This window comes from Denticeps clupeoides, chromosome 2, assembly GCF_900700375.1.
Source record: "Denticeps clupeoides chromosome 2, fDenClu1.1, whole genome shotgun sequence".
NCBI classification, from domain to species: domain Eukaryota; kingdom Metazoa; phylum Chordata; class Actinopteri; order Clupeiformes; family Denticipitidae; genus Denticeps; species Denticeps clupeoides.
The window spans coordinates 25760749-25772867 of NC_041708.1; the positions used below are offsets into that span (position 1 = coordinate 25760749).

The 12119-nt window shown below is 43.7% G+C and overlaps 1 protein-coding gene across 7 annotated transcripts in view; it reads left to right on the forward strand.

The window, feature by feature from the left end:
• Positions 1 to 12119, forward strand: part of LOC114767330 (cadherin-18-like) — a 194266-nt gene that overhangs the window by 85886 nt on the left and 96261 nt on the right. For 2 of the 7 annotated variants that reach the window (XM_028959023.1, XM_028958999.1), the window contains exon 1: positions 5628 to 5831. The exons of 4 other annotated variants lie outside the window; for them this stretch is intronic. The gene's annotated coding sequence lies outside the window, so the exon portion shown is untranslated. Of the gene's footprint in view, positions 1 to 5627; positions 5832 to 12119 lie in introns of those variants that run through there. One more of the 7 variants, XM_028959051.1, reaches the window with a different exon arrangement.

Here is a 12119-nt window from a genome sequence, read left to right on the forward strand (position 1 = left end):
CTTAGTGTTTGTCCGTTTTGGTTGATACCAGGTAGACTATCGGTGATTTGCTAATAACTGTCCATATGGAGAGGTTACTGCTTCCTTTGGCTGCTTGCACAAGGGGTCGACACATTGGATCAACCGGCCCGGCTGTCTTTACAGTTTACAGATCACTGCCGAGAATGCCCTGTTGTGTTTTTAGTGCTGTGTGTTTTTTTTGTTTTTTTTGTGTGTGTGTTCTGGACATCCTGGTGCATCAAGACTCCTGACAGTAGTCCACTCCTCCTGGATGGTGGAGATGTCTTTTATTCAGTACGGTGCCCATAGAGATTGAGATTAGATCAGACCTGAGGGTCTGTCTCAGGGTGCAGCTGAGGGCTCGGTGCACACTGAGTTTTTACCGGGCGGTGTGTGTGGTACATGACAGGAAGTACATGCATGTCGTGCGTGTGACCAGAGGATAAAGAGGGGGCTGCTCTGGTGGCTTCGGAGTGCAACACCCCTGCCTGACACATCTGTATGCACCAGCCTCGTGAGCCACTTCCGAGTGGGTTTTATTCTGTGCGTCTTGGGAGCAGTCAGTCAAGAAATTCATGACCCCAGCTTTGATGTTTCAATGAAGCTGTTGTGGTGACAGTGAGGGCTCTTCTGCTGGAGATATGAGGAATTAGAAACCCAGTGGTATTCTGAACCCCTCTCTGTGTATTTTTTTCCCCTGACTCCCCTAAGGTCTGAATTTGTGACCGGGTCTGAAATGGATCTGAAATTAGGGCTTTATACTAGCTCTCATGGCATTACAGACATTTTCAACAGTTTGAAGCCAAAATCCTTTTCTTGCGTGAGATTGGTAGGTGTGTAGGTGTGTTTGTGTGTGTTGCTGTGGTTTTGTAATACTTCTAAGGCTTGAGTGTGTATTTGCCGCCTCTGTACACACCAGCCGTGGCACCACAGCCCTGTTCTCCTATATTCAGTGTCTTTGTGACTCACTTGAATCCTTGCTTGACCTCTCACAGAGGAATTTGATGACATGAGCATTTAATGCCAACATTTATATAACATGTGTGTCCCAACATGTTTGGAGCACAGAATCATGATTGAATGTGATCTGTGCGTCTCTCTGTAATCAAACTTAATGGAAATCTAGAAGGTTTTTACAAAAAGCCAATGCTGATTATGTAAATGAACAAAAAGAAAAACTGAAGTGGCAAAGAGGTGGAGTTCATTTAGTCAAGTGGGATCTGCTGATTGGACCTTAACAAAGAGGCATAACTCCAGCCCCCTCGTCTGTACTAATAGCTATTCAGGCATTGCCCACAGCTACACTGCAATCAAGGTCATGGCAGCCTCTTGGGGAGGAAGCAATTGTGGCTACTGAGGCACCTTTGACCCCTGTGGGATCATTGACTTTAAAGCCTGACTGACTACACCTCATTCCGAATGTTAATTTTAGGGCAACATGGACATATATAATTGTTACGTCCTTTGGGTAACAGAGTGGTTTGGGGGTGCTCTGTGTTTGGTGTGTGCGTTTCCTTTTTAAGCTGTTTGCTGGGTGGAGTTTGGGATTGATGGTTCCGCCCACTTATTCCCTCATCATCAGTCTGCCAGTCACCTCATTGGATAAATTTGTGTAGCGTTAGTATGTGTATAAGAGTAGTATTACTGTTTTTAGTCTTTGCCAGATTATTTCTATGTGAATGTTTGTGTTATGTTTTGCATTTTGTGCTTTTGTATTAGTAAACCCCCTGTCCAGTCAAAGCCGTACAAATGCATCCTTCATACTCCGGTCAAGCCATGGTGTTGCCTGTGACACAATCAAACTACATTGCATATGATATACTGCAAATATCACTATTGAGAATGTCTGTATAAATAGTGTAGCTCAGCTGAAGTGGCTCTATACCTATTAATTTTGGCAGGTAAGGAGTCACAAAATCTGAAAAAAAATCCTTTTCCCAGAAAGATGAGATATTCCAGTAATTTTAGACCCTTTTCTCGTCAGCTAATTTAATGTGGTGTTGGTGGGTAGACTAAATTTTATGAACTGCAGTCGATCTTTATGGCTTTTCTGTGGCCATTGAGTACATAATTTATCAGTGTGTCCATGTGTTGTGTGTGTGTCTGTGTCTATGAGTGCGTGGTTTATTTGTGTGTTTGAGTAGAGGATCTAAAGCTAATCTGAAGCTGTGTAGATATGCAGTTAGTGTTATCTGAGTGCACTGAGTGGGTATATATATATATATCACCATCCAAAACACCATCCAAAAAAAAAAAAAAATTAAACTCTAAAAAATTTTTTGAATCTCTCTCTCTCTCTCTCTCTCTCTCTCTCTCTCTCTCTCTCTCTATATATATATATATATATATATAATTAATAATTATATAGAATTTATCCTCTTTAAAGAAAAAGAAATGCTCAGTGACTAATGTGGTTTTCGTTTTTTACAGAGTGTTCCCATAAACACCCACCGCACCAACTTGAATGAAAGAGAGTCTCGACAGGCTGAGAGAGGAGCCAATCATTAATATTTAATGGATAATAAGTGTAATATATCGAGCCGGGTTGCTCTCCCACTCGACAGATTAATTTGGTGCAGGGAGAGGCCTCTTGTGCCGGGCAAGCCTGTTTGTCGGTAAAACCCGAGCTCCCCCTGGCCCGGCATGCGTCACAGTTGCATTCTGCCCACACGTTCCATCTTCCAGTCAGAATCATCAGCATCTCCATCTTGCTCTCTCCATCAGTCTCGTGCTCACACATGCACGTGAGCAGATGCATTGTTTTTGCAGTGGCAATCGTGTATGCAATATTTTTTTGGGTTTGATTTAAAGGACCTTTGCTCTCTAGGTTTCATGCGATTTATGGTCTGCAGCATTTTACGCACACCTTCAGGACGATTGCTCTCTCTCTTGGCTGCTTTTCAGCAGCTGCTAACTCAAAATAACACACATAATGCTGAGTTCAGTTTTTGAATGTAAACACAGCCGCCCCCATCTGAGGAAAAGTGTGTGGAGAGAGAGCATCCCGGCTCCGCCAGAAAGTGGCTGTTTACTTCGGAGGGCAGATGTGGCCTTAGAGGGATGGAGAGCGGCAAGAAGGATTTGTGTCCGCTGTTTGTTTCTCAAGTCAGGTCACTTGTCTTTGTCTGTTGAGGACGCACGCGAAAAGTCAGCACTCGGCTTTGCAGGGTAATATCTAAATTCCCTGGTTGGTTGCCAGGGGCAGTGGTGACCTAGTGGTTAAGGAAGAGGCCCCGTAATCAGAAGGTTGCTGGTTCGAATCCCGGACTGCCAAGGTTCCACTGAGGTGCCACTGAGCAAAGCACCGTCCCCACACACTGCTCCCCGGGCGCCTGTCATGGCTGCCCACTGCTCACTCAGGGTGATGGGTTAAATGCAGAGGACAAATTTCACTGTGTGCACCATGTGCTCTGCTGCTGTGTATCACATGTGACAATAACTTCACTTCATTAAAAAAAAATGAACTGGCAGTGGTGGCTGATCCCACGACCCCGACACCATTTTTACTTCCAAACAAAACATCGGATCCTCCAGCGTGGCCGCTTGCTCCCCCTGCCTCTTCGACTGACAAAGGGTCCATTTTCACTCTGCAATTCTATCACCCCGTTTTATGGTCACTTGTTCATGACTGAGCTGTGCTTGATTTGTGCGCGTGTGGGGCTGTGTTTAGAGGGGAAATCGATATGTGGGTGTAAGTCACAGCCAAGGTAAAAGTGGCGTGTGGTCGTTGCTTCGAGAGAGTGTTTCTGCATCCTGAACTTCTCACCCGCCATGAGAATAAAACATGACCCACGCTCAGTCACACTGCCTTCCTCCGTGAGCGGGGTCTGAAAGCTGCAGGAATCCCACAGTTTGCTTTCTTTGCCCTACAAGGCCACCTTGCAGAGAGACCAGAATCCTCAACTGAGAGAAACATGCCATTGTTTTCTGAACCTTAAGCAAAGCCCAACATTCCCAACACAACATCTGTATTTAACACCTAGGGCAGCTGTTTACGGTGATGATTCTCCGAACCCAATCTTCCTCGTGCATTACAAGCCTGGGATTACAGTCTAATTTAGAGTTCAAATCAATCATCTCGTGTTAAAAAATGTATCAAACCAAGACATTGAATGTCTTAATAGCTATAGGAGAGGTTTGCTGGTGCAAACCTTTTTTTTTAAAGAAGAGTAGTATCCCCTCCATCATTGTTCATTACAAACATGTGTTCCTAATGGTACACAAGGGGACTTGTTAAAAATAGTTTACTCCACCTTACGTTATAAACGTGGGAATTCCAACCAGTTTTCATTCAAATTTCCTCATAAAAACCAATAGGTTTAAAACCCATGCAACTTATCTGGAGGTGCAGCTATACCTTGATTAGAAAAGCTGTCTATGGTGCTAAAACTAGGTGTGTTAAGAGTATTAAAGCAATCCTTCTTGTGCATTATGAACTGTGCTTTTGATTTTTAATTGGTTTTAGAAACTCACTCTGACAAACCATACAATGATGATCTGTCCGTGGTGCTGATTCCAGAATCTCCACTTAGGAAGATTGTTGTTTGCACAGTGGTACAGATAATACGGCATCACATGTAGTGCTGTTCTATTTCTGTGATCTGGATTCACCTTTTCCAGAAGAATGACTGGAACATCCTGCAGTAAAATGTGTGAGAGCTGTCGTTCATCGCTATTGGTCATTGAAGTCAATGACACTCAAACCTGGGAAGTTAGGGAAGTTAGTTCCTACTCGCCAAGATGACTCTTAATTCTGTAATTCCTGAAGATATTAGTGTACATGCCCCAAGTGCCATGTCTGTTCAAGCCCTTTGAAAACAGTGCTTTCAGTGTTGCTCCTGGATGAATCTGAAAGATTTGATGGTAAATTACTCTGGAATTGAGAAGAATGGGGACTGGTGGCTCCCAGTCACCATCTTTCAGTGTCCATTTTCCTCTCCTTTTCTTTGTCCTTTTCTGTCTGTTTCCTCTGCTCCATCTGTCCCTCTCCAGTTTCTCATTCAATTCATTCCGTTAAGTCCGTGTCCCTCGGGTGTTGTGACTGATGACGCCGATTCCGTGGTTAACTCCTTCTTCTACCCTCCCTCCCACCCAGCTGCCTACTGCACCTCCTCTTCTCTCCATCTCGGCCCCCCGACTGGTGGACGCATGCTTTGCAGAAGCTCCAAAGCCAGATCCCTCTCCATTATTTAGTGAGTTTCCCATCCGAGCCCCAGAGAGGGGTGGCACGGCGGAGTGCAGTAGTCACTGCTCGGCTTCTCTGCACCTGAGTGAGCGAGAGATGGAGAGAAGACAGGCGGAGAAATAAAAGGCATTTTAAACGTTTTTACTGTTATTATTTTAACAGGAAGAACAAACTGTAGAATGTTAAAATGAGGACTGGTGACGGAAGAAAAAATAAGAGAGCAGCAGGAGAAGAGGTGATGTGTTGGATATATAGAAAGAGAGAGGGACAGAGTCTGCGTGCTTGTTTCAGAGAGAGAGAGAGAGAGAGGAGGGAGGCTGCCCGTGTGACTGACGCTCTGTGAGTTCCCATTCGGCCAATCGCGGCTCTCGCCTGGCCCGCTCTGCTCCGGCTCAGTGCCGTAGCCAGGCAGGAATTTCTCACTCTCTCACTTGCACAGACACAGACACACTGCGCACACAGGCAGACCCTACACGCATGCACACACACACACGCACGCATACACACACACACACAGAGAGAAAGGCACCGCGGTGCTCACTCTCTCCCGGAGCTGGGAGTATCAGCGTGGGGGGAAAATGACCAGCGAGGCTGGGAGCATCCGAACGAGGAGATCCGCCTGCCAGGTCTGGATCCGAGTCGGCAGGTGCAGTAACCTACACTTCCTCAGCAGAGTTGGTTTAAGAGAGGATCTTCTGCACTGTGTGTGTGTGTGTGTGTGTGTGTGTGTGTGTCTTTGAGAAGACTGGCACATAAGTAAAAGAAGAAGAAGAAAAATAACATTAAAAACGTGTGAACGGGTGCCACACTTGGGAAGGAGAAGAAGAGGACAGGGAGGCAGAGACGGGGGGAGTGTTTTAATGAAAGTTGCATGGGAGGGATTGTGGGTGCCGCGCTCAGTAGGTGTGTGTCCAGTGGAGTGTGTACAACAGGATGTGTGTTTGTGAGTGTGTGTGTGTGAGAGAGAGAGAGGAGGAGGCAGTGTGTGAGATGTAGAGAGTTTGTCCGCTTGAGGAAGGGACCCATGTCTTAAGTCTGTTATGTGATATCCGAGCCGACTTTGGCTTTGATTCGCTCGGACAGGAAACCAAGTCGGCGCAAGAGCTGCCGCCTCTGCTGCTCCTGCGGCCGTTAAAAATTCTCTTGGTGCCGCGGTTGATCCGAGTCTAGACTAGATCCAAACACTGATTTTCTTTAATCTACTCCTTCACCTAGAAATGTGCGCATGATGTCCCTCACCTCCGGTGTTTGTGTGTGTGTGTGTGTGTGTGTGTGTGTGTGTGTGCGCTTACATGGATGCATGTATGAGATGTGTGATCTGGTTCGGATTTGGTGTGTGTGTGTGTGTGTGTGTGTGTGTGCGTTTGTTCTCCCCGCTGTTTGCTTTGCCCAGGTTCTGCGGCTCTTTTGAGTGATGCCCGGGGCAGAGCCGCACTTCATCTAAGTGAGAGCGTGCGTCTCGGCTTGTCACAGCGCCACAAAGGGGGCAGTTTTTGCTCACTATTTTTGTCCTTTGTACCGAAATGATTCAATTGTAGTCAATTTAGGCGGTGGAAAGGTTGCAGGGATGGAGCAATCGACGGAGGCAAGAAGGTGTTCTGACACATTACTGCGTCGTAGAGAAAAGTCCACTCTCCCTGGCCCTCCGTGCATGCCAAGGAACCTAACTAGAATGATGTGTCCCCTGGTTCTCCGATTCAGCTTTCTCTCCCATCTCCCATGCACATCTTCAGTCTGGTAGTCGCCTTGTCCAGAAAGCACAGCTTCCATCCAACTGGTCCAACCAAGTGTCAGCCCTCAAAAACCTTTTTATAACCCTCATCATCTCGCCTGACACTGGTTTACCTGGACTGCTTTTGTTCTATTAACCACTGAATCATAAACCATAGCAAGATGCCCCTCATATGTTTCTGTGGCCGTACACCTGCGACCAACACATTTTCTGAATTAAAGATTGATTGTGTCTATCGCTGTTGTGTTGCTATGCAACCAGAACCTGTTATGAGCCATAACAAACCTGTATTGAACCACCTTACTTGCTGAACTGATTGTTGCTATTGACTGTTATTACTAATAAATGAGCCAATACGCTATTAATTATATAGCATGTAATTAATTATTAAGTTGTATAAAACAAGTTATTTTAAAAGGAAATGTACAGTGTACAAATTTATTTTTTTTAATAAATAAATAATACTGGTCAGGTGTTCAGACTTTTTTAACCAGCTTTGCCATCTATTACTGCTCTCAGAAGGGTCACATACAGTATGTGTCGCCTTCTTTATAATGATGAAAGAAATATCACTCGTCTGCCTGCGCTCTACATTGCAGACTGTGTTACAGGTACAGACCCGAACATCTGGCGAGCATTTCAGCGGAAATCCAGCCAACCGTGCGAGACATTAATGGACCTCCAGCTGAGTTATGTAATCCATTTTACATAGACCCTTAATGCACTGAGACTGATGAACACAGCTCTGAATCCAGCACTTTTGAACTGTGCTGCAAGCATGCAGAATCAAATTGTGGTAGCTTTGATGACATCACCATGCCACTCATCATCACTTTTAGTCAGATGGCCGTGTTTACAGTGCCGAGACACGTGCTCCGCCCAGCTCTGCATATCTGTCTGCAGTGCAGTTGCACCCGGTTTGTTGGACTCCACCTGTGGCATTGAGTAACGGCGGTGTTGATGGTTTAAGCGCAGGGGGCGTGTGATAAACGGGGGTTGAGGTGTTGAGGTTATCTCTGAACGTGTCTCGTGGCTCGTCATTGAACTGAAAACCAATAAGTGCTCATTTCCCGGGGCTTCTGCACCTGCATCCTGTGCCCGTTGGGCTTGGGCTGAGCCACCTAACAGAGCAGTTGCCACAGAGATTCGTGGGAAATGTGCACAATAAAGTTGAGCCATGTGGCGAATATTGGCTCATTCGTGCCGAGCCAGTCACCAAGGGAACACAGCGAATGTCTTTGTTTTTAATTAAGGAAATGTCCAAATACCCACACGCCCATAGAGCATGCAGGTGTCTTTCAAACCATGCAGACCCGTAGAATGATTTTAAATATTTGAGATCTGATTCAGATCTGTTTGAATGCATTTTTAAATTAAAAACAGAGCACAAGTGTTCTAATGAGATGACAGGGCTGCCGGAAACACTGATCGTTGTGGCTGTAATTTTAGAAGCCTTGGCATGTAATTAAAAAGAAGGGACCAATATTATCAATCGTGTAATATGAGAGGACAGCCACTTGCAGCATTCTCTCGCTAATCTAAAACAAATTTAATTGTGCTATTGTACAAACACTTACAGCAGTATCCGAACCGCAGCGATTTCTGTCCACGAGTTCATCCAAATGACAAGACCAAAGCAGAAGCCATTACCTCGCATCTGTGTGACCTCATTAACTCACCAACAGTGGTTTATTGAGCGTAAGGTCACAATCACAGCTTTCCACGCAGCTCAGCAACGGATGAGAATATTACTCCACTTAATCGGTGCCGTTCAGCTTGATTGTACAATTTGTTTTGTGCTCATTAGAGACTGTTTCTGACATAATTTAACCACGGTGCTACCTTTTATGGGCAAAATGTAAATTAACCTGATGTAAAAACATGGAGCATGTCTGTAACTGCCAGCAACTGGAAGTCTAATTTCATCAGGACTGATTTTAATCTAACATTACACAATATTGCATCAAATTAAAGACCAAAATGGTACTTTGAGACTAGTTGGCTGGTTATCACGCTAGCTTCAGCAAATATCTGTTGCAACATACTGCATTTGTTTCTGGCCCAATAACCAAATGCTAGTTAGGTTATCTTTTCATGCTAGTAGATAGTAACCACTGTATACTGTGAACAATAGACTTCAATACTTTCATCTTTGGAAATATTCAGACCCATTTGTCCAAGTTTGGCCATTTTCAAAGCTTCTAATATCCTTATATGACTTGCTACCTTATACATATCACCTATTAACAGGTTCCATTGTAATGAATGAATGCTATACATTTTACCTGTCAGTAAATTTTAATGTTGTGGCTTATCAATGTGCATTTCAACTAATAAACTCCCGCTGCGCCAGCACATTCTCTGAATTTAAAAGGGCTTCCAGAATAATTACTAAGTGATTAACTGTGATGCTGAATTTCCAGGGAACAAGTACATTTCATTCTGAATGCCTACCTGAGTTAATCCTTGCCTTTGGTCTTTTATAAGAAATGTTAATGTTAGTTTAATACAGCATAATGATTTTTTTCGTGACCTGGGAAACTACTACAGTTTTGAAGTCATAGAACTGCAAACCATATCACCACTTTTCATTTTAGTGCTAGGCTGATGCTGTACTGAAATTTCTACTTGCTGCTATGGCAATGAGGAATAACTGAGGAGCCACGATGGCTCTGTTTTTCTTATAATACACAATGCCCCTTTAAACAGTGCTGTGGCAAAACAACACCAACATGACCTTTATTACTTATACAGAACACAAAAACAAACACTCTTACTGTTGCATTTGTACAGTGCAACACCTCAAAAAAGACAGACATTGCGCAATTGTTAAACCAGTGGAATGCCTATTGTAAAATTGTTCGGTAACTTTTGGAGAAAATCCATGCTCTGGTTGCCTGTATAAATCTTTGGGTAGCTCACTGGTCAGCAAGGCCATTACAAAGTCCTTTGAAGGACCCAGGCAAAAGAGACCTGGAGGGTCCTACATCGAACCAGGGTCAGCTCCAGGGCTTGCTATTAATATAAATTGATTGACACCAATTGATTAATTTGACTTTTACTTGACATTTTAGACAGTAAAAATAAACAAAAAATAAAGCAAATCAATTTAAATTGGTATACGAGACAAAAGCTTTCAATCATATATGATGTTTGAAGAGATCTATAGATTTATTTAAATAATTTGTCGATATAACTTGAAAAGAATCAATATTTCAGTGTATATATGTATGGCTTTTTTGCCTTTCTCTCATGGGGTCAGTTAATACAGTGACCTACTTCAAAAGTAATTGCATGAGATTCAAACATTTTCACAGCATGCAGGTATTTTGTAGACAGTCCCTATTGAAGACCCATGGTGGATCACCTGTTTACTGCAGATTAATGGTTGTAGTCAGTGCAGTCAGTCATGTGGTATCCAGAATTTCCATTGGTTTGTTGCCTCAGTTGTGTCACTTCAGACTGAGATTAGCTTGACTTTGTACCCACACACTTAACATCCCGTTGTCTGTTGCCACAGTGCGGCAAACGCCGGTCGAGCAGCACAGGCAGTGTTACTATCGCCGACACCAGGTGTGATTCAGTTACTGTCATTCCAACCAATAAGCCTCTAATTCTAATTCTATACCAGTGCTAATGGCCATGGTACTGCTCTCCTGTCAGCCATTAATATTCCTCATGTTAACTGTTGCCGAAAATATCTGCAAAGGCCCCCAACAGAGGTGATGTTAGAGCCCTGAATGGCCACTTTTTTTTTATTAAATAGAAACCAATACCCTGTGCTCTCTATGCGACATTGAATGCTTAATGCTGGTCATGTCATGTGTCATGTATCTTTCAAATGGACAGATAACACTGTGAGAATAATGGCACCATAATCTGCAGGAACGGTGTAAAATGATACGCAGCGTTTTCACACCAGGCCGCGTTTAGCCGACATTCAAATCCACGGTAATTTGAGTCTCAATTTTGAGATTACTTACAGCTAGTTTGAACTTCCGGTGTCTGCTTTGCAAGGACTAAAAGATCCGGAGGGCCGTTCGTTTAAGTATAATTGGCAATTGAGAACTGGCCCTGGACTCTGCCCGGCCGGTGATGGATTTGAGCCGTGTCCAGGTGCTGGATCTTGTGCATGAGTGCGGCTGGGAAAGGCTCCAGCTTCCCTGTGACCCTGACCTGGTTAAACTGGTTTACAAAATGGATGGATGGATGATTGATGAGGTGGCTTTGAGGTACGGTGTCCCCAAGCTCAGGAATTTTCTCACAGAAATGATGAGTGCTGTTGACCATTTTGACAAGAAAGCCATGATCAAATGTCTCTTGCCTGCTGCCTTTTTCTTTGTTCTACTTATATATATATATATATATATATATATATATATACATATATTTAAATATATGTAACTATTTTGCAATGCATAATCAATTGTTAATATATGTGCTACATACTGAAAACCCTATGTACTAATGCGTCTCATATAAAGCTTTTTGAAAATGTGAAAAGTGAAAGTGGAGTGATTGTCATTGTGAAACACTGCAGCACAGCACAAGGTGACACCACAGAATGTGTCCCCTGCTTTTAACCATCACCCTTAGTGAGCAGTGGGTAGCCATGACAGGTGGCACCTTGACGGCTCAGGGTTCCTTCTGATTATGGGTCTGTTTCCTTACCCGCACTGCCCATCTACTGGATGGAGACGAGAGCAGCACCATGTAGTCACTATCGTCTGGATGCTAAAGCAATTAGAATTAAACTTTTATCATGTAATGCTATTACGCTAGCGTTTATCCATTATGAACAATCTATAAATGCAAATTAGTTCTGGTGAATACATTTACAATTGTACAAATTATTTAAACACTTTATTTTGTGTATTTAAACACTTTATATTGTACATTCACCTTAAGCATATGGTACATTGCTCTTCTTCTGTTTCCTCTGAATGTGTCCTCAGAGAGGGAGGTCTTAGCCAAAGGCCTCAAATACGCCATCACTCCTAAACAGGTTCCAGTTGTGGACTTCATTACAGCTACAGAATCTGCCATCCGGAACAACAAACTACCAGCGGCAGAGGCGGAATAACTACAACTCAAAGTCTCTGCAGCCGTTTCCAATGCACAGCTACCTAAATCCAACCTTACCAGGGAGGAGAGAAGGGCCCTGTCATCTCTTAACAGACATGAGACCATCACCATACTGCC